Consider the following 19,862-nt stretch of genomic DNA (forward strand, 5'->3'; position numbering starts at 1 on the left):
GATGGTGGAAGAGTAAGACGTGGAGATCAACTTCCTCCCCACAACTACATCAGAAATACATCAGCACATGGAACTGCTCCTATAGAACACCTACTAAATGCTGGCAGAAGACCTCAGACCTCCCAAAAGGCAAGAAACTCCCCACCTACCTGGGTAGGCAAAAAGAAAAAACAAGAGACAAAAGAATAGGGACAGGACCTGCACTAGTGGCAGGGAGCTGTGGAGGAGGAGAGGTTTCCACACACTAGGAAGCCCCTTTGCGGGCAGAGACTGTGGGTGGCAGAGGGGGAAAACTTGGGAGCCACGGAGGAGAGAGCAGCAACGGGTGCAGAGGGCAAAGTGGAGAGATTCCAGCACAGAGAAATGGTGCCAATCAGCACTCAGCAGCCCGAGAGGCTTGTATGCTCACCCGCCGGGACGGCTCGGGGCTGCGAACTGAGGCTCGGGCTTCAGTTGGATACCAGGGAGTGGACTGGGATTGGCTGTGGGAGCACAGCCTGAAGGGACTAGTGAGCCACAGTTAGCCGGGAGGCAGTCTGGGAAAATATCTGGAGCTGCCAAAGAGGCAAGAGACTATTTCTTCCTTGTTTCCTGGTGCACGAGAAGAGGGGATTAAGAGTGCCCCTTAAAGGAGCTCCAGAGACGGGGGCGAGCCACAGCTATCAGCGTGGACCCCAGAGACGGGCATGGGACGCTAAGGCTGCTGCTGCAGCCATAAAGAAGCTTCTGTGCAAGCACAAGTCACTCTTCACACCTCCCCTCCCGGGAGCCTGTGCAGCCCGCCACTGCCAGGGTCCTGTGATCCAGGGACAACGTCCCCGGGAGAATGCACGGCATGCCTCAGGCTGCTGCAACATCACACTGGCCTCTGCTGCAGCAGGCTATCCCCGCTTTCTGTGCCCCTCCCTCCCCCCCGGCCTCAGTGAGCCAGAGCCCCCGAAGTAGTTGCTCCTTTAACCCCGTCCTTTCTGAGTGCAGAACAAATGCCTTCAGGCGACCGACATGCAGAGGCGGGTCCAAATCCAAAGCTGAACCCCGGGAGCTGTGCGAACAAAGAAGAGAGAGGGAAATTTCTCCCTGAAGCCAAAGAAACAGCGGATTAAATCTCCACAATCAACTTGATGTACGCTGCATCTGTGGAATACCTGAATGCACAATGAATCATCCCAAATTGAAGAGGTGGACTTGGGGAGCAAAGATACATATTTTTTCCCCTTTTTCTCTTTTTGTGAGTGTGCATGTGGATGCTCCTGGGTGTGATTTTGTCTGTATAGATTTTCTTTTACCATTTGTCCTAGGCTTCTGTCTGTCTTTTTTTATTTTACTTAAAATTTTTTCTTCATAATTATTTTTATTTTAATAAATTTATTTTATTTCATCTTCTTTCTTTCTCTCTTTTTCTCTTTCCTTCTTTCTTTCTTTCTATCTTATTTTTTCTCCAGTTTATCCTGAGCTGTGTGAATGAAAGGCTCTAGGTGCTCCAGCCAGGATTCAAGGCTGTGCCTCTGAGGTGGGAGAGCGAACTTCAGGACACTGGTACCCAAGAGACCAACCAGCTCCACATAATATCAAATGGCTAAAATCTCCCAGAGATCTCCATCTCAACACCAAGATCCAGATTCACTAAACGACCAGCATGCTACAGTGCTAGACACCCTATGCCAAACAACTAGCAAGACAGGAACACAACCCCATCCATTAGCAGAGAGGCTGCCTCAAATCTTAATATCATAATCATAAAATCATAATAAGGCCACAAACACACCACCAGATGTGGACCTGCCCACCAGAAAAACAAGATCCAGCATCATCCAACAGAACACAGGCATTAGTCCCCTCCATTAGGAAGCCTACACAATCCACTGAACCAACCTTACCAACTGGGGACACACATCAAAAATAATGGTAACTATGAACCTGCAGCCTTTGAAAAGGCGATCCCAAACACAGTAAGTTAAGGAAAATGAGAGGACAGAGAAATACCCAGCAGATGAAGGAACAAGGTAAAAACCCACCAGACCGAACAAATGAAAAGGAAATAGGCAGTCTACCTGGGAAAGAATTCAGATAATGAGAGTAAAGATGATCCAGAATCTTGGAAATACAATAGAGAAAACACAAGAAACGTTTAACAAGGACCTAGAAAAACTGAAGTGCAATGAAACAATGATGAACAACACAGTAAATGAAATAAAAAATTCTCTAGAACTGATCGATAGGAGAATAACAGGAAGAAAAACGGATAAGTGACATTAGGATGTAATAATGAAAATAACTACTGCAGAGCAGAATAAAGGAAAAAGAATGAAAAGAATTGAGGACAGTCTCAGAGACATCTGGAACAACATTAAACACACCAACATTCGAACTATAGGGCTCACAGAAGCAGAGATAAAGAAAGGGACTGAGAAAATATTTGAAGAGAGTATAGTTGAAAACTTCCCTAATATGGGAAAGGAAGTAGTTAAACAAGTCCAGGAAGCACAGAGAGTCCCATACAGGATACATCCAAGGAGCAACACGCCAAGACACATATTAATCAAACTGTCAGGAATTAAATACAAAGAAAAATTATTAAAAGCAGCAAGGGAAAAACAACAAATAACACACAAGGAAATCCCCATAAGGTTAACAGCTGATCTTTCAGCAGAAACTCTGCAAGCCAGAAGGAATTGGCAGGACATATTTAGAGTGATGAAGGAGAAAAAACTACAACCAAGATTACTCTACCCAGCAAGGATCTCATTCAGATTTAATGGAGAAATTAAAACCTTCACAGACAAGCAAAAGCTAAGAGAATTCAGCATCACCAAACCAGCTTTACAACAATGCTAAAGGAACTTCTCTAGGCAGGAAACACGAGAGAAGGAAAAGACCTACAATAACAAACCCAAAACAATTAAGAAAAAGGGAATAGGAACATACATATTGATAATTACCTTAAACGTAAATGGATTACATGATCCAACCAAAACACATAGATACACTGGCTGAATGGATACAAAAACAAAACCCATATATATGCTGTCTACAGAAGACCCACTTCAGACCTAGGGACACATACAGACTGAAAGTGAGGGGATGGAAAAAGATATTCCATGCAAATGGAAATGAAAAGAAAGCTGGAGTAGCAATTCTCATATCAGACGAAATAGACTTTAAAATAAAGACTATTATAAGAGACAAAGAAGGACACTACATAATGATCAAGGGATCGAATCAAGAAGAAGAGATAACAATTGTAAATATTTATGCACCGAACACAGAAGCGCCTCAATACATAAGGCAAATACTAACAGCCATAAAAGGGGAAATCGACAGTAACACAATCATAGTAGGGGACTTTAACACCCCACTTTCACCAATGGACAGATCATCCAAAATGAAAATGAATAAGGAAACAGAAGCTTTAAATGATACATTAAACAAGATGGACTTAATTGATATTTATAAGACATTCCATCCAAGAACAACAGAATACACATTCTTCTCAAGTGCTCATGGAACATTCTCCAGGATAGATCATATCTTGGGTCCCAAATCAAGCCTTGGTAAATTCAAGAAAATTGAAATCGTATCAAGTATCTTCTCTGAGCACAGCGCTATGAGACTAGATATCAATTACAGGCAAAAGTCTGTAAAAAATACAAACACATGGAGGGTAAACAATACACTACTTAATAACTAAGTGATCACTGAAGAAATCAAAGAGGAAATCAAAAATTACCTAGAAACAAATGACAATGAAAACACGACGACCCAAAGCCTACGGGATGCAGTAAAAGCACTTCTAAGAAGGAAGTTTATAGCAATACAATCCTACCTTAAGAAAAAAGAAACATCTGATATAAACAACCTAAACTTGCACGTAAAGCAATTAGAGAAAGAAGGGGAAAAAAACCCTAAGTTAGCAGAAGGAAAGAAATCATAAAGATCACATCAGAAATAAATGAAAAAGAAATGAAGGAAACGATAGCAAAGATCAATAAAACTAAAAGCTGGTTCTTTGAGAAGGTAAACAAAACTGATAAACCATTAGCCAGACTGATTAAGAAATAAACGGAGAAGACTCAAATCAATAGAATTAGAAATGAAAAAGGAGATGTAACAACTGACACTGCAGAAATACAAAGGATCCTGAGAGATTACTACAAAAAACTCTATGCCAATAAAATGAACAACCTGCAAGAAATGGACAAATTCTTAGAAACGCAAACCTGCTGAGACAACCAGAAAGAAATAGGAAATATGAACAGACCAATCACAAGCACTGAAATTGAAACTGTGATTAAAAATCTTCCAACAAACAAAAGCCCAGGACCAGATGGCTTCACAGGCGAATTCTATCAAACAATTACAGAAGAGCTAACACCTATCCTTCTCAAACTCTTCCAAAATATAGCAGAGGGAGGAACATTCCCAAACTCATTCTATAAGGCCACCATCACCCTGATAACAAAGCCAGACAAGGATGTCACAAAGAAATAAAACTACAGGCCAATATCACTGATGAACACAGATGCAAAAATCCTCAACAAAATACTAGCAAACAGAATCCAACAGCACATTAAAAGGATCATACACCATGATCAAGTGGGGTTTATTCCAGGAATGCAAGGATTCTTCAATATATGCAAGTCAATCAACGTGATACACCATATTAACAAATTGAAGAAGAAAAACCATATGATCTTCTCAATAGATGCAGAGAAAGCTTTCGACAAAATTCAACACCCATTTATGATAAAAACCCTGCAGAAAGTAGGCATACAGGGAACTTTCCTCAACAGAATAAAGGCCATATATGACAAATCCACAGCCAACATTGTCCTATACTGTGAAAAACTGAAAGCATTTCCACTAAGATCAGGAACAAGACACAGTTGCCCACTCTCACCACTATTATTCAACATTGTTTTGCAAGTTTTAGCAAGAGCAATCAGAGAATAAAAAGAAATAAAACGAATCCAGATCGGAAAAGAAGAAATAAAGCCTTCACTGTTTGCAGATGATGTGTTACTATATATAGAGAATCCTAAAGATGCTACCAGAAAACTACTAGAACTAATCAATGAATTTGGTAAAGTAGCAGGATACAAAATTTATGCACAGAAATCGCTGGCATTCCTCTACACTAATGATGAAAAATCTGAAAGTAAAATCAAGAGAACACTCTCATTTACCATTGCAACAAAAAGAATAAAATATCTAGGGATACACCTACCTAAGGAGACAAAAAACCTGTATGCAGAAAATTATAAGGCAATGATGAAAGAAATTAAAGACCATACAAATAGACGGAGAGATATACCATGTTCTTCGACTGGAAGAATCAACATTGTGAAAATGACTCTACTACCCAAAGCAATCTACACATTCAATGCAATCCCTATCAAACTACCACTGGCATTTTTCACAGAACAAGAAGAAAATATTTCACAATTTGCATGGAAACACAAAAGACCCCGAATAGCCAAAGCAATCTTGAGAACACAAAACGGAGCTGGAGGAATCAGGCTCCCTGACTTCAGACTATACTACAAAGCTACAGTAATCAAGGCAGTATGGTACTGGCACAAAAACAGAAAGATAGATCAATGGAACAGGATAGAAAGCCCAGAGATAAACCCACGCACATGTGGTCACCTTATTTCTGATAAAGGAGGCAGGAATGTACAGTGGAGAAAGGACAGCCTCTTCAGTAATTGGTGTGGGGAAAACTGGACAGGTACAAGTATGAGATTAGATCATTCCCTAACACCATACACAAAAATAAGCTCAGAATGGATTACAGACATTAATGTAAAGCCAGAAACTATCAAACTCTTAGAGGAAAACATAGGCAGAAGACTATGACAAAAATCACAGCAAGATCCTTTTTGACCCACCTCCCAGAGAAATGGAAATATAAACAAAAATAAACAAATGGGACCTAATGAAACTTCAAAGCTTTTGCACAGCAAAGGAAACCATAAACAAGACCAAAAGACATGCCTCAGAATGAGAGAAAATATGTGCAAATGAAGCAACTGACAAAGGATTAATCTCCAACATTTACAAGCAGCTCATGCAGCTCAAGAACAAAAGAACAAACAACCCAATCCAAAAATGGGCAGAAGACCTAAATACACATTTCTCCAAAGAAGATATACAGACTGCCAACAAACGCATGAGAGAATGCTCAACATCATTAATCATTAGAGAAATGCAAATCAAAACTACAATGAGATATCATCTCACACCAGTCAGAATGGCCATCATCAAAAAATCTAGAAACAATAAATGCTGGAGAGGGTGTGGAGAAAAGGCAACACTCTTGCACTTCTGGTGGGAATGTGAATTGGTACAGCCACTATGGAAAACAGTATGGAGGTTCCTTAAAAAACTACAAAGAGAACTACCATATGACCCAGCAATCCCACTACTGGGCATATACCCTGAGAAAACCATAATTCAGAAAGAGTCATGTACCAAAATATTCACTGCAGCTCTATTTACAATAGTCTGGCGATGGAAAAAACCTAAGTGTCCATCATCGGATGAATGGATAAAGAAGATGTGGCACATATATACAGTGGAATATTACTCAGCCATAAAATAAACGAAATTGAGTTCTTTGTAGTGAGGTGGATGGACCTAGACTCTGTCATACAGAGTGAAGTAAGTCAGAAAGAGAAAGACATATACCGTATGCTAACACATATACATGGAACTTAAGGGGAAAAAATGACATGAAAAACCTAAGGGTAAGACAGGAATAAAGAATAAGTCCTACTAGAGAATGGACTTGAGGATATGAGGAGGGGTAAGGGTAAGCTGTGACAAAGTCAGAGAGTGGCATGGACATATATACACTACCAAACATAAAAGAGATAGCTAGTGGGAAGCAGACGCATAGCACAGGGATATCAGCTCGGTGCTTTGTGACCACCTAGAGGGGTGGGTGGGATAGGGAGGGTGGGAGGGAGGGAAACGCAAGAGGGAAGAGATAAGGGAACATATGTATGTATAACTGATTCACTTTGTTATAAAGCAGAAACTAACACCATTGTAAAGCAATTATACTCCAGTAAAAAGAAAAAAGAGTCATGTACCAAAATGTTCATTGCAGCTCTATTGACAGTAGACAGGACATGGAAGCAACCTAAGCGTCCATTAACCGATGAATTGTTAAAGAGGATGTGGCACATATATACAATGGAATATTACTCAACCATAAAAAGAAATGAAATTGAGTTATTTGTAGTGGCCTGGATAGACCTAGAGTCTGTCATACAGAGTGAAGTTAAGTCAGAAAGAGAAAAACAAATACTGTATGCGAACACATATATATGGAATCTAAGGAAAAAAAGGTCATGAAGAACCTACGGGCAAGATGGCAATAAAGACACAGACCTACTAGAGAATGGACTTGAGGATATAGGGAGGGTGAAGGGTAAGCTGTGACAAAGTCAGAGAGTGGCATGGACATATATACACTAGCAAATGTAAAATAGATAGCTAGTGGGAAGCAGACGCATAGCACAGGGAGATCAGCTCGGTGCTTTGTGACCACCTACACAGGTGGGATAGGGAGGGTGCGAGGGAGGGAGACACAAGAGGGAAGAGACATGGGAACATATGTATATGTATAACTGATTCACTTTGTTATAAAGCAGAAACTAACACACCATTGTAAAGCAATTATACTCCAATAAAGATGTTAAAAAAAAAAAAAAGAAACACTGGCCTTCAGTGACACATTAGGCCAGTCATTCCATCCAAAAGCAACAGCATACATGATATTCTCAAGGGCATATGGAACATTCTCCAGGAGAGAGAATATGTTAGGCCACAATACAAGTCTTAATAAATTTTAAAAGATTAATGTCATATTAAGCATGTTTCCCAACCACAATGCAATACAACTAGAAATTGATTATGAGAAGGTAACTGGAATATTCCCATGTGGAGGTTAAAAATGATACTGAACGACCAATAGGTTAAAGAAATCAAAAGAGAAATTTTAAAAAGTACCTCGAGAGAAATGAAATGGAAATATAGTAGAACCCCATTATCTGTGAGGGATACATTCCAAGACACTGAGTGGATGCCTGAAACCATTAATAGTAATTAACCCCACAAATATTATGCTTTTTCCTATACACACATGCACACACAGTGTGTATACAACAGACAAAGGGATGATTCATATCCCAGGCAAGATGGAGAAGGGTGGCACAAAGTTTTATTGCATTCCTCAGGACAATGCACAATTCAAAACTCTATTTTAAAGTATTTAAAAACTGTTTCCTTCTGTAATTTTCCATTTAATATTTTCAGACCACAGTTGACTGCAGGTAACTGAAACTGTAAAAAGCAAAACTGCAGATAAAGGGAGACTATTGTGCAACATACTGAAACTTACAGGATGCAGCAAAAGAATTTCCAAGAGGGAAGTTCATAGTGATAGTGATAAATCAACAAACAAACAAGATCTCAAAAAACATAACTTTACATATCAAGGAACTAGGAAAAGAAGAAAAAGCAGGTGCCAAAGTTAGTGAAATGAAGGAAATAGCAAACATAACAGTGGAAATAAATGAAAAAGACTAAAATGAGAGGAGAAAAACAATCAATGAAACTAAGAGCCTTTAAAATATAAGATAGATATTCAGTAGAGATGGCAGAGGAATAAGACATGGAGATCACCCTCCGCCACACAAATACACCGCAAATACATCTACATGTTGAACAACTACAGAACACGTACTAAACGCAGGCAGAAGACCTCAGACTTCCCAGATGGCAAGAAACTTCCCATGTACCCGGCCGTGTGGCTGACAGGGTCTTGGTGCTCTGGCCTGCTGTCAGGCCTGAGCCTCTGAAGTGGGAGAGCTGAGTTCAGTACACTGGACCACGAGAGACCTCGGGGCCCCATGTAATATCAATCTGCAAGGGCTCTCCCAGAGATCTGTGTCTCAACCCTAAGACCCAGCTGACTCAACGGCCAGCAAGCTCCAGTGCTGGACACCCCATGCCAAACAACTGGCAAGACAGGAACACAACCTGACCCATTAGCAGAGAGACTGCCTAATATCATACTAAGTTCAGAGACACCCCAAAACACACCACTGGACACGGCCCTGCCCACCAGTAAGATCCAGCCCCACCCACCAGAACACAGGCGCCAGTGCTCTCTACCAGGAAGCCTACACAAGCCCCTTAACCAACCTTACCCACCGGGGGCAGACACCAAAAACAACGGGAAGTACAAACCTGTAGCCTGCAAGAAAGAGACACCAAACACAGTAAGTTAAACAAAATGAGAAGACAGAGAAATATGTAGCAGATGAGGGAGCAAGGTAAAAACCCACCAGACCAAACAAATGAAGAGGAAATAGGCAGCCTACCTGAAAAAGAATTCAGACTAACGATAGAAAAGATGATCCAAAAATCTTGGAAATAGAATGGAGAAAATACAAGAAATGTGTAACACAGATGTAGAAGGACTAAGAGCAAACACACAACGATGAACAACACAATAAATGAAATTAAAATTCCCTAGAAAGAATCATTAGCAGAATAAATGAGGCAGAAGAAAGGATAAATGACCTGGAAGATAAAATAGTGGAAATAACTGCTGCAGAGCAGAATAAAAATTTTAAAAAAAGAAAGAATTGAGGACAGTCTGAGACCTCTCGGATAACATTAAATGTACCAACATTCGAATTATACGGGTCCCAGAAGAAGAAGAATAAAGAAAGGGAGGAGCTTCAAGATGGCGGAAGAGTAAGATGCAGAGATTACCTTCCTCCCTACAACTACATCAGAAATACATCTGCACGTGCAACTGCTCCTATAGAACACCTTGTGAATGCTGGCAGAAGATCTCAGACCTCCCAAAAGGCAAGAAACTCCCCACCTACCTGGGTAGGACAAAAGAAAAAAGAAAAACCAGAGACAAAAATTAGGGACGGGACCTGCACCAGTGGGAGGGAACTGGGGAGGAGGAAAGGTTTCCACACACTAGGAAGCCACTTCGTGGGCGGAGACTGCGGGTGGTGGAGGAGGGACGCTTCGGAGCCACAGAGGAGAGCGGAGCAACAGGGGTGCAGAGGGCAAAGCGGAGAGATTCCCGCACAGAGGAACGGTGTTGACCAGAACTTACCAGCCCGAGAGGCTTGTCTGCTCACCCGCCAGGGCAGGCAGGGGCTGGAGGCTGAGGCTCGGCTTCACTTGGATCCCAGGGAGAGGACTGGGGTTGGCTGTGGGAACACAGCCTGAAGAGACTAGTGCGCCACAGCTAGTCGACAGGGAGTCTCGGGAAAGAGTCTGGAGCTGCTGAAAAGGTAAGAGACTTTTGCTTCCCTCTTTGTTTCCTGCAGCTCCAGAAGCGGGAATTAAGAGCGCCGCTTAAAGGAGCTCCAGACACAGGTGCGAGCTGCGGCTATCAGCGTGGACCCCACAGATGGGCATGGGACGCTAAGGCTGCTGCTGCAGCCATAAAGAAGGTCACTCTCCACACCTCCTATCCCGGGAGCCTGTGCAGCCCGCCACTGCCAGGGTCCTGTGATCCAGGGACAATTTCCCCGGGCGAATGAACGGCATGCCTCAGGCTGTTGCAACGTCACACAGGCCTCTGCTGACGCAGGCTCACCCCGCATTCCATGCCCCTCACTCCCCAACCCCCACCCCCGGCCTGAGTGAGCCAGAGTCCCTGAAGTAGCTGCTCCTTTAACCCTGTCTTGTCTGAGCAAAGAACAGACACCTTCAGGCAAACTACACGCAGAGGTGGGTCCAAATCCAAAGCTGAAACCCTGGAGCCATGCGAACAAAGAAGAGAAAGGGAAATCTCTCCCAGCAGCCAAAGGAGCAGCGGATTAAATCTCCACAATCAACTTAAGGTACCCTGCATCTGTGGAATACCTGAATACACAACAAATCATCCAAATTGAGGAGGTGGACTTGGGGAGCAAAGATGTATATTTTTTCCCTTGTTTCACTCTTTTGTGAGTGTGTATGTTTCTGTGTGTGATTTTGTCTGTATAGCTTTGCCTTTACCATTTGCCCTAGGGTTCTGTCCATTTGTGTTTTTTTCCTTTGTAAATTTTTTTCTTAATAATTATTTTTAATTTTAATAAATTTATGTCTTAATCTTCTTTCTTTCTTTCTTTCCTTCTTTGTTTCTTACTCCTTCTCCCTTTTATTCTGAGCCGTGTGGATGAAAGGGTCTAGGTGCTCCAGCCAGGAGTCAGGGCTGTGCCTCTGAGGTGGGAGATCCAACTTCAGAACACTGGTCCACGAGAGACCTCCCAGCTCCATGTAATATCAAATGGCAAAAATCTCCCAGAGATCTCCACCTCAACGCCAAGACCCAGCTTCACTCAACGACCAGCAAGGTACAGCACTGCACACCCTATGCCAAACAACTTGCAAGACAGGAACACAACCACATCCATTAGTGTAGAGGCTGCCTAAAATCATAATAAGGCCATAGACACCCCAAAACACACCACCAGACAAGGACATGCCCCCAAGAAAGACAAGATCCAGCCTCATCCACCAGAAGGCAGGCACTAGTCCCCTCCACTGGGAAGCCTACACAACCCACTGAACCAATCTTAGCCACTGGGGACACACGCCAAAAACAACGGGAACTATGAACCTGCAGCCTGTGAAAAGAAGACCCCAAACAGAGTAAGTTAAGCAAAATGAGAAGACAGAGAAACACACAGCAGATGAAGGAGCAAGGTAAAAACCCACCAGACTGAACAAATGAAGAGGAAATAGGCAGTCTACCTGAGAAAGAATTGAGAATAGTGATAGTAAAGATGGTCCAAAATCTTGGAAATAGAGAAAACACAAGAAACGTTTAACAAGGAACTAAAAGAACTAAAGGGCAACCAAACAATGATGAACGACACAATAAATGAAACTAAAAACTCTCTAGAAAGGATCAATAGCAGAATAACTGAGGCAGGACGGATAAGTGGCTTGGAAGATAAAATAGTGGAAATAACTCCTGCAGAGCAGAATAAAGGAAAAAGAATGAAAAGAATTGAGAACAGTCTCAGAGACATCTGGGACAACATTAAATGCACCAATATTCGAATTATAGGGCTCACAGGAGAAGCAGAGATAAAGAAAGGGACTGAGAAAATATTTGAAAAGAGTATAGTTGAAAACTTCCCTAATATGGGAAAGGAAGTAGTTATCAAGTCCAGGAAGCACAGAGAGTCCCATACAGGATACATCCAAGGAGCAACACGCCAAGACACATATTAATCAAACTGTCAGGAATTAAATACAAAGAAAAATATTAAAAGCAGCAAGGGGAAAACAACAAATAACACACAAGGGAATCCCCATAAGGTTAACAGCTGATCTTTCAGCAGAAACTCTGCAAGCCAGAAGGAATTGGCAGGACATATTTAGAGTGATGAAGAAGAAAAAACCTACAACCAAGTTTACTCTACCCAGCAAGGATCTCATTCAGATTTAATGGAGAAAGTAAAACCTTCACAGACAAGCAAAAGCTAAAAGAATTCAGCATCACCAAACCAGCTTTACAACAATGCTAAAGGAACTTCTCTAGGCAGGAAACACAAGAGAAGGAAAAGACCTACAATAACAAACCCAAAACAATTAAGAAAATGGGAATAGGAACATACATATTGATAATTACCTTAAATGTAAATGGATTACATGATCCAACCAAAACACATAGATACACTGGCTGAATGGATACAAAAACAAAACCTGTATATATGCTGTCTACAGGAGACCCACTTCAGACCTAGGGACACATACAGACTGAAAGTGAGGGGATGGAAAAAGATATTCCATGCAAATGGAAATGAAAAGAAAGCTGGAGTAGCAATTCTCATATCAGACAAAATAGACTTTAAAATAAAAACTATTATAAGAGACAAGGAAGGACACTACATAATGATCAAGGGATCGAATCAAGAAGAAGAGATAACAACTGTAAATATTTATGCACCGAACACAGAAGCACCTCAATACATAAGGCAAATACTAACAGCCATAAAAGGGGAAATCGACAGTAACACAAACATAGTAGGGGACTTTAACACCCCAATTTCACCAATGGACAGATCATCCAAAATGAAAATGAATAAGGAAACAGAAGCTTTAAATGATACATTAAACAAGATGGACTTAATTGATATTTATAAGACATTCCATCCAAGAACAACAGAATACACATTCTTCTCAAGTGCTCATGGAACATTCTCCAGGATAGATCATATTTGGGTCCCAAATCAAGCCTTGGTAAATTCAAGAAAATTGAAATCGTATCAAGTATCTTCTCTGAGCACAGCGCTATGAGACTAGATATCAATTACAGGCAAAAGTCTATAAAAAATACAAACACATGGAGGCTAAACAATACACTACTTAATAACTAAGTGATCACTGAAGAAATCAAAGAGGAAATCAAAAATTACCTAGAAACAAATGACAATGAAAACACGACGACCCAAAGCCTACGGGATGCAGCAAAAACACTTCTAAGAAGGAAGTTTATAGCAATACAATCCTACCTTAATAAAAAAGAAACATCTGATATAAACAACCTAAACTTGCACGTAAAGCAATTAGAGAAAGAAGGGGAAAAAAACCCTAAGTTAGCAGAAGGAAAGAAATCATAAAGATCACATCAGAAATAAATGAAAAAGAAATGAAGGAAATGATAGCAAAGATCAATAAAACTAAAAGCTGGTTCTTTGAGAAGGTAAACAAAACTGATAAACCATTAGCCAGACTGATTAAGAAACAAAGGGAGAAGACTCAAATCAATAGAATTAGAAATGAAAAAGGAGATGTAACAACTGACACTGCAGAAATACAAAGGATCATGAGAGATTACTACAAAAAACTCTATGCCAATAAAATGGACAACCTGCAAGAAATGGACAAATTCTTAGAAATGCAAACCTGCCGAGACTGAACCAGAAAGAAATAGGAAATACGAACAGACCAATCACAAGCACTGAAATTGAAACTGTGATTAAAAATCTTCCAACAAACAAAAGCCCAGGACCAGATGGCTTCACAGGCGAATTCTATCAAACAATTACAGAAGAGCTAACACCTATCCTTCTCAAACTCTTCCAAAATATAGCAGAGGGAGGAACATTCCCAAACTCATTCTACAAGGACACCATCACCCAGATACCAAAACCAGACAAAGATGTCACAAAGAAGTAAAACTACAGGCCAATATCACTGATGAACACAGATGCAAAAATCCTCAACAAAATACTAGCAAACAGAATCCAACAGCACATTAAAAGGATCACACACCATGATCAAGTGGGGTTTATTCCAGGAATGCAAGGATTCTTCAATATATGCAAATCAATCAACGTGATACACCATATTATCAAATTAAAGGAGAAAAACCATATGATCTTCTCAATAGATGCAGAGAAAGCTTTCGACAAAATCCAACACCCATTTATGATAAAAAACCCTGCAGAAAGTAGGCATACAGGGAACTTTCCTGAACATAATAAAGGCCATATATGACAAATCCACAGCCAACATCGTCCTATACTGTGAAAAACTGAAAGCATTTCCACTAAGATCAGGAACAAGACAAGGTTGCCCACTCTCACCACTATTATTCAACATTGTTTTGCAAGTTTTAGCAACAGCAATCAGAGAATAAAAGGAAATAAAATGAATCCAAATCAGAAAAGGAGAAGTAAAGCTTTCACTGTTTGCAGATGACGTGTTACTATACATAGAGAATCCTAAAGATGCTACCAGAAAACTACCAGAACTAATCAATGAATTTGGTAAAGTAGCAGGATACAAAATTAATGCACAGAAATCGCTGGCATTCCACTACACTAACGATGAAAAATCTGAAAGTGAAATCAAGAAAACACTCCCATTTACCATTGCAACAAAAAGAATAAAATATCTAGGGATACACATACCTAAGGAGACAAAAGACCTGTATGCAGAAAATTATAAGACAATGATGAAAGAAATTAAAGACGATACAAATAAATGGAGAGATATACCATGTTCTTCGACTGGAAGAATCAGCATTGTGAAAATGACTCTACTACCCAAAGCAATCTACACATTCAATGCAATCCCTATCAAACTACCACTGGCATTTTTCACAGAAGTAGAACAAAAAATTTCACAATTTGTATGGAAACACAAAAGACCCTGAATAGCCAAAGCAATCTTGAGAACACAAAACGGAGCTGGAGGAATCAGGCTCCCTGACTTCAGACTATACTACAAAGCTACAGTAATCAAGACAGTATGGTACTGGCACAAAAACAGCAAGATAGATCAATGGAACAGGATAGAAAGCCCAGAGATAAAGCCATGCACATATCGTCACCTTATCTCTGATAAAGGAGGCAGGATTGTACAGTGGAGAAAGGACAGCCTCTTCCATAATTGGTGCAGGGAACTCTGGACAGGTATATGTAAAAGTATGAGATTAGATCACTCCCTAACACCATACACAAAAATAAGCTCAAAATGGATTAAAGACCTGAATGTAAGGCCAGAAACTATCAAACTCTTAGAGGAAAACATAGGCAGAAGACTCTATGACAAAAATCACAGCAAGATCCTTTTTGACCCACCTCCCAGAGAAATGGAAATATAAACAAAAATAAACAAATGGGACCTAATGAAACTCCAAAGCTTTTGCACAGCAAAGGAAAACATAAACAAGACCAAAAGACAACCCTCAGAATGGGAGAAAATATTTGCAAATGAAGCAACTGACAAAGGATTAATCTCCATAATTTACAAGCAGCTCATGCAGCTCAAGAACAAAAGAACAAACAACCCAATCCAAAAATGGGCAGAAGACCTAAATAGACATTTCTCCAAAGAAGATATACAGACTGCCAACAAACACATGAGAGAATGTTCAACATCATTAATCATTAGAGAAATGCAAATCAAAACTACAATGAGATATCATCTCACACCAGTCAGAATGGCCATCATCAAAAAATCTAGAAAGAATAAATGCTGGAGAGGGTGTGGAGAAAAGGGAACACTCTTGCACTGTTGGTGGGAATGTAAATTGATACAGCCACTACGGAGAACAGTATGGAGGTTTCTTCAAAACTAAATATAGAACTACGATATGACCCAGCAATCCCACTACTGGTCATATAACCTGAGAAAACCATAAATCAAAAGGAGTCGTACCAAAATGTTCACTGCAGCTCTATTTACAATAGTCTGGCGATGGAAACAACCTAAGTGTCCATCATCGGATGAATGGATAAAGAAGATGTGCCACATATATACAATGGATTATTACTCAGCCATAAAATAAACGAAATTGAGTTCTTTGTAGTGAGGTGAATGGACCTAGACTCTGTCATACAGAGTGAAGTAAGTCAGAAAGAGAAAGACATATACCGTATGCTAACACATATACATGGAACTTAAGGGGAAAAAATGACATGAAGAACCTAAGGGTAAGACAGGAATAAAGAGTAAGTCCTACTAGAGAATGGACTTGAGGATATGAGGAGGGGTAAGGGTAAGCTGTGACAACGTGAGAGAGTGGCATGGACATATATACACTACCAAACATAAAAGAGATAGCTAGTGGGAAGCAGACGCATAGCACAGGGAGATCAGCTCGATGCTTTGTGACCACCTAGAGGGGTGGGATAGAGAGGGTGGGAGGGAGGGAGACGCAAGAGGGAAGAGATAAGGGAACATATGTATGTATAACTGATTCACATTGTTATAAAGCAGAAACTAACACACCATTGTAAAGCAATTATACTCCAGTAAAAAGAAAAAAGAGTCATGTACCAAAATGTTCATTGCAGCTCTAATGACAGTAGACAGGACATGGAAGCAACCTAAGCGTCCATTAACCAATGAATGGTTAAAGAAGATGTGGCACATATATACAATGGAATATTACTCAACCATAAAAGTAATGAAATTGAGTTATTTGTAGTCGGGTGGATGGACCTAGAGTCGGTCATACAGACTGAAGTTAAGTCAGAAAGAGAAAAAGAAATACTGTATGCGAACACATATATATGGAATCTAAGAAAAAAAAAAGGTCATGAAGAACCTACGGGCAAGATGGCAATAAAGACACAGACCTACTAGAGAATGGACTTGAGGATATAGGGAGGGTGAAGGGTAAGCTGTGGCAAAGTCAGAGAGTGGCATGGACATATATACACTAGCAAATGTAAAATAGATAGCTAGTGGGAAGCAGACGCATAGCACAGGGAGATCAGCTCGGTGCTTTGTGACCACCTACACAGGTGGGATAGGGAGGGTGCAAGGGAGGGAGACACAAGAGGGAAGAGACATGGGAACATATGTATATGTATAACTGATTCACTTTGTTATAAAGCAGAAACTAACACACCATGAAACACACACTCCATGTAATATCAAATGGCAAAAATCTCCCAGAGATCTCCACCTCAACGCCAAGACCCAGCTTCACTCAATGACCAGCAAGCTACAGTGCTGGGCACACTATGCCAAACAACTTGCAAGACAGGAACGTAACCACATCCATTAGTGTAGAGGCTGCATAAAATCATAGTAAGTCCACAGACATCCCAAAACACACCACCAGACGTGGATCTGCCCCCAAGAAAGACAAGATCCAGCCTCACCCACCAGAATGCAGGCACGAGTCCCCTCCACTAAGAAGCCTACACAACCCACTGAACCAACCTTAGCTACTGGGGACACACACCAAAAACAACGGGAACTATGAACCTGCAGCCTGTGAAAAGGAGACCCCAAACACACTAAGTTAAGCAAAATGAGAAGACAGAAAAACACAGCAGATGAAGGAGCAAGATAAAAACCCGCCAGACTGAATAAATGAAGAGGAAATAGGCAGTCTACCTAAGAAAGAATTGAGAATAATGATAGTAACGATCATCCAAACTCTTGGAAATGGAATAGAGAAAACACAAGAAACGTTTAACAAGGAACTACAAAAACTAAAGGGCAACCAAACAATGATGAACAACACAATAAATGAAACTAAAAACTCTCTAGAAGCGATCAATAGCAGAATAACTGAGGCAGGACGGATAAGTGGCTTGGAAGATAAAATAGTGGAAATAACTACTGCAGAGCAGAATAAAGGAAAAAGAACGAAAAGAATTGACAGTCTCAGAGACATCTGGGACAACATTAAACGCACCAACATTCGAATTATAGGGCTCACAGAAGACGCAGAGTTAAAGAAAGGGACTGAGAAAATATTTGAAGAGATTATAGTTGAAAACTTCCCTAATATGGGAAAGGAAGTAGTTAATCAAGTCCAGGAAGCACAGAGAGTCCCATACAGGGTACATCCAAGGAGAAACATGGCAAGACACATACTAATCAAACTGTCAAGAATTAAATACAAAGAAAAAATATTAAAAGCAGCAAGAGAAAAACAACAAATAACACACAAGGGAATCCCCATAAGGTTAACAGCTGATCTTTCAGGAAAAACTCTGCAAGCCAGAAGGGACTGGCAGGACATATTTAGAGTGATGAAGGAGAAAAACTTAACACCAAGATTACTCTACCCAGCAAGGATCTCATTCAGATTTAATGGAGAAATTAAAACCTTCACAGACAAGCAAAAGCTAAGAGAATTCAGCATCACCAAACCAGCTTTACAAAAATGCTAAAGGAACTTCTCTAGGCAGGAAACACAAGAGAAGGAAAAGACCTACAATAACAAACCCAAAACAATTTAAAAATGGGAATAGAAACATACATATTGATAATTACCTTAAATGTAAATGGATTACAGGCTCCAAACAAAAGACATAGACTCGCTGAATGGATACGAAAACAAAACCTGTATATATGCTGTCTACAGGAGACCCACTTCAGACCTAGGGACACATACAGACTCAAAGTAAGGGGATGGAAAAAGATATTCTATGCAAATGGAAACCAAAGGAAAGCTGGAGTAGCAATTCTCATATCAGACAAAATAGACTTTAAAATAAAGACCATTAGAAGAGACAAAGAAGGATACTACATAATGATGAAGGGGTTGATCCAAGGAGAAGATACAACAATTGTAAATATTTATGCACCCAACATAGGAGCACCTCAATACATAAGGCAAATACTAACAGCCATAAAAAGGGAAATCGACAGTAACACATTCATAGTAGGGGACTTTAACACCCCACTTTCACCAATGGACAGATCATCCAAAATGAAAGTAAATAAGGAAACACAAGCTTTAAATGATACATTAAACACGATGGACTTAATTGATATTTATAGGACATTCCATCCAAAAACAATAGAATACACATTTTTCTCAAGTGCTCAAGGAACATTCTCCAGGATAGATCATGTTTAGGTCACAAATCAAGCCTTGGTAAATTTAAGAAAATTGAAATTGTATAGAGTATCTTTTCCGACAACAATGGTATGAGACTAGATATCAATTACAGGAGAAGATCTGTAAAAAATACAAACACATGGAGGCTAAACAATACACTACTTAATAACCAAGTGATCACTGAAGAAATCCAAGAGAAAAACCAAAAATTCGTAGAAACAAATGTCAATGGAGACATGACGACCCAAAACCTATGGAATGCCGCAAAAGCACTTCTAAGAGGGAAGTTTATAGCAATACAATCCTACTTTTAGAAACAGGAAACATCTCGAATAAACCACCTAACCTTGCACCTAAAGCAATTAAAGAAGAAAGAACCAAAAAAACCACTGGCATTTTTCACAGAACTAGAACAAAATATTTCACGATTTGTATGGAAACACAAAAGACCCCGAATAGCCAAAGGAATCTTGAGAACGAAAAATGGAGCTGGAGGAATTGGGCT

The 19,862-nt window shown here is 40.2% G+C and overlaps 1 protein-coding gene and 1 long non-coding RNA gene across 2 annotated transcripts in view; one reads left to right on the forward strand and one right to left on the reverse strand.

The window, feature by feature from the left end:
• Nucleotides 1-19,862, forward strand: part of ADGRE3 (adhesion G protein-coupled receptor E3) — a 247,176-nt gene that overhangs the window by 90,043 nt on the left and 137,271 nt on the right. The window lies entirely within an intron of this gene.
• Nucleotides 1-19,862, reverse strand: part of LOC125964096 (uncharacterized) — a 34,989-nt gene that overhangs the window by 11,032 nt on the left and 4,095 nt on the right. The gene's annotated exons all lie outside the window — the stretch shown is intronic.

This window comes from Orcinus orca, chromosome 3 (assembly GCF_937001465.1).
Source record: "Orcinus orca chromosome 3, mOrcOrc1.1, whole genome shotgun sequence".
NCBI lineage: Eukaryota > Metazoa > Chordata > Mammalia > Artiodactyla > Delphinidae > Orcinus > Orcinus orca.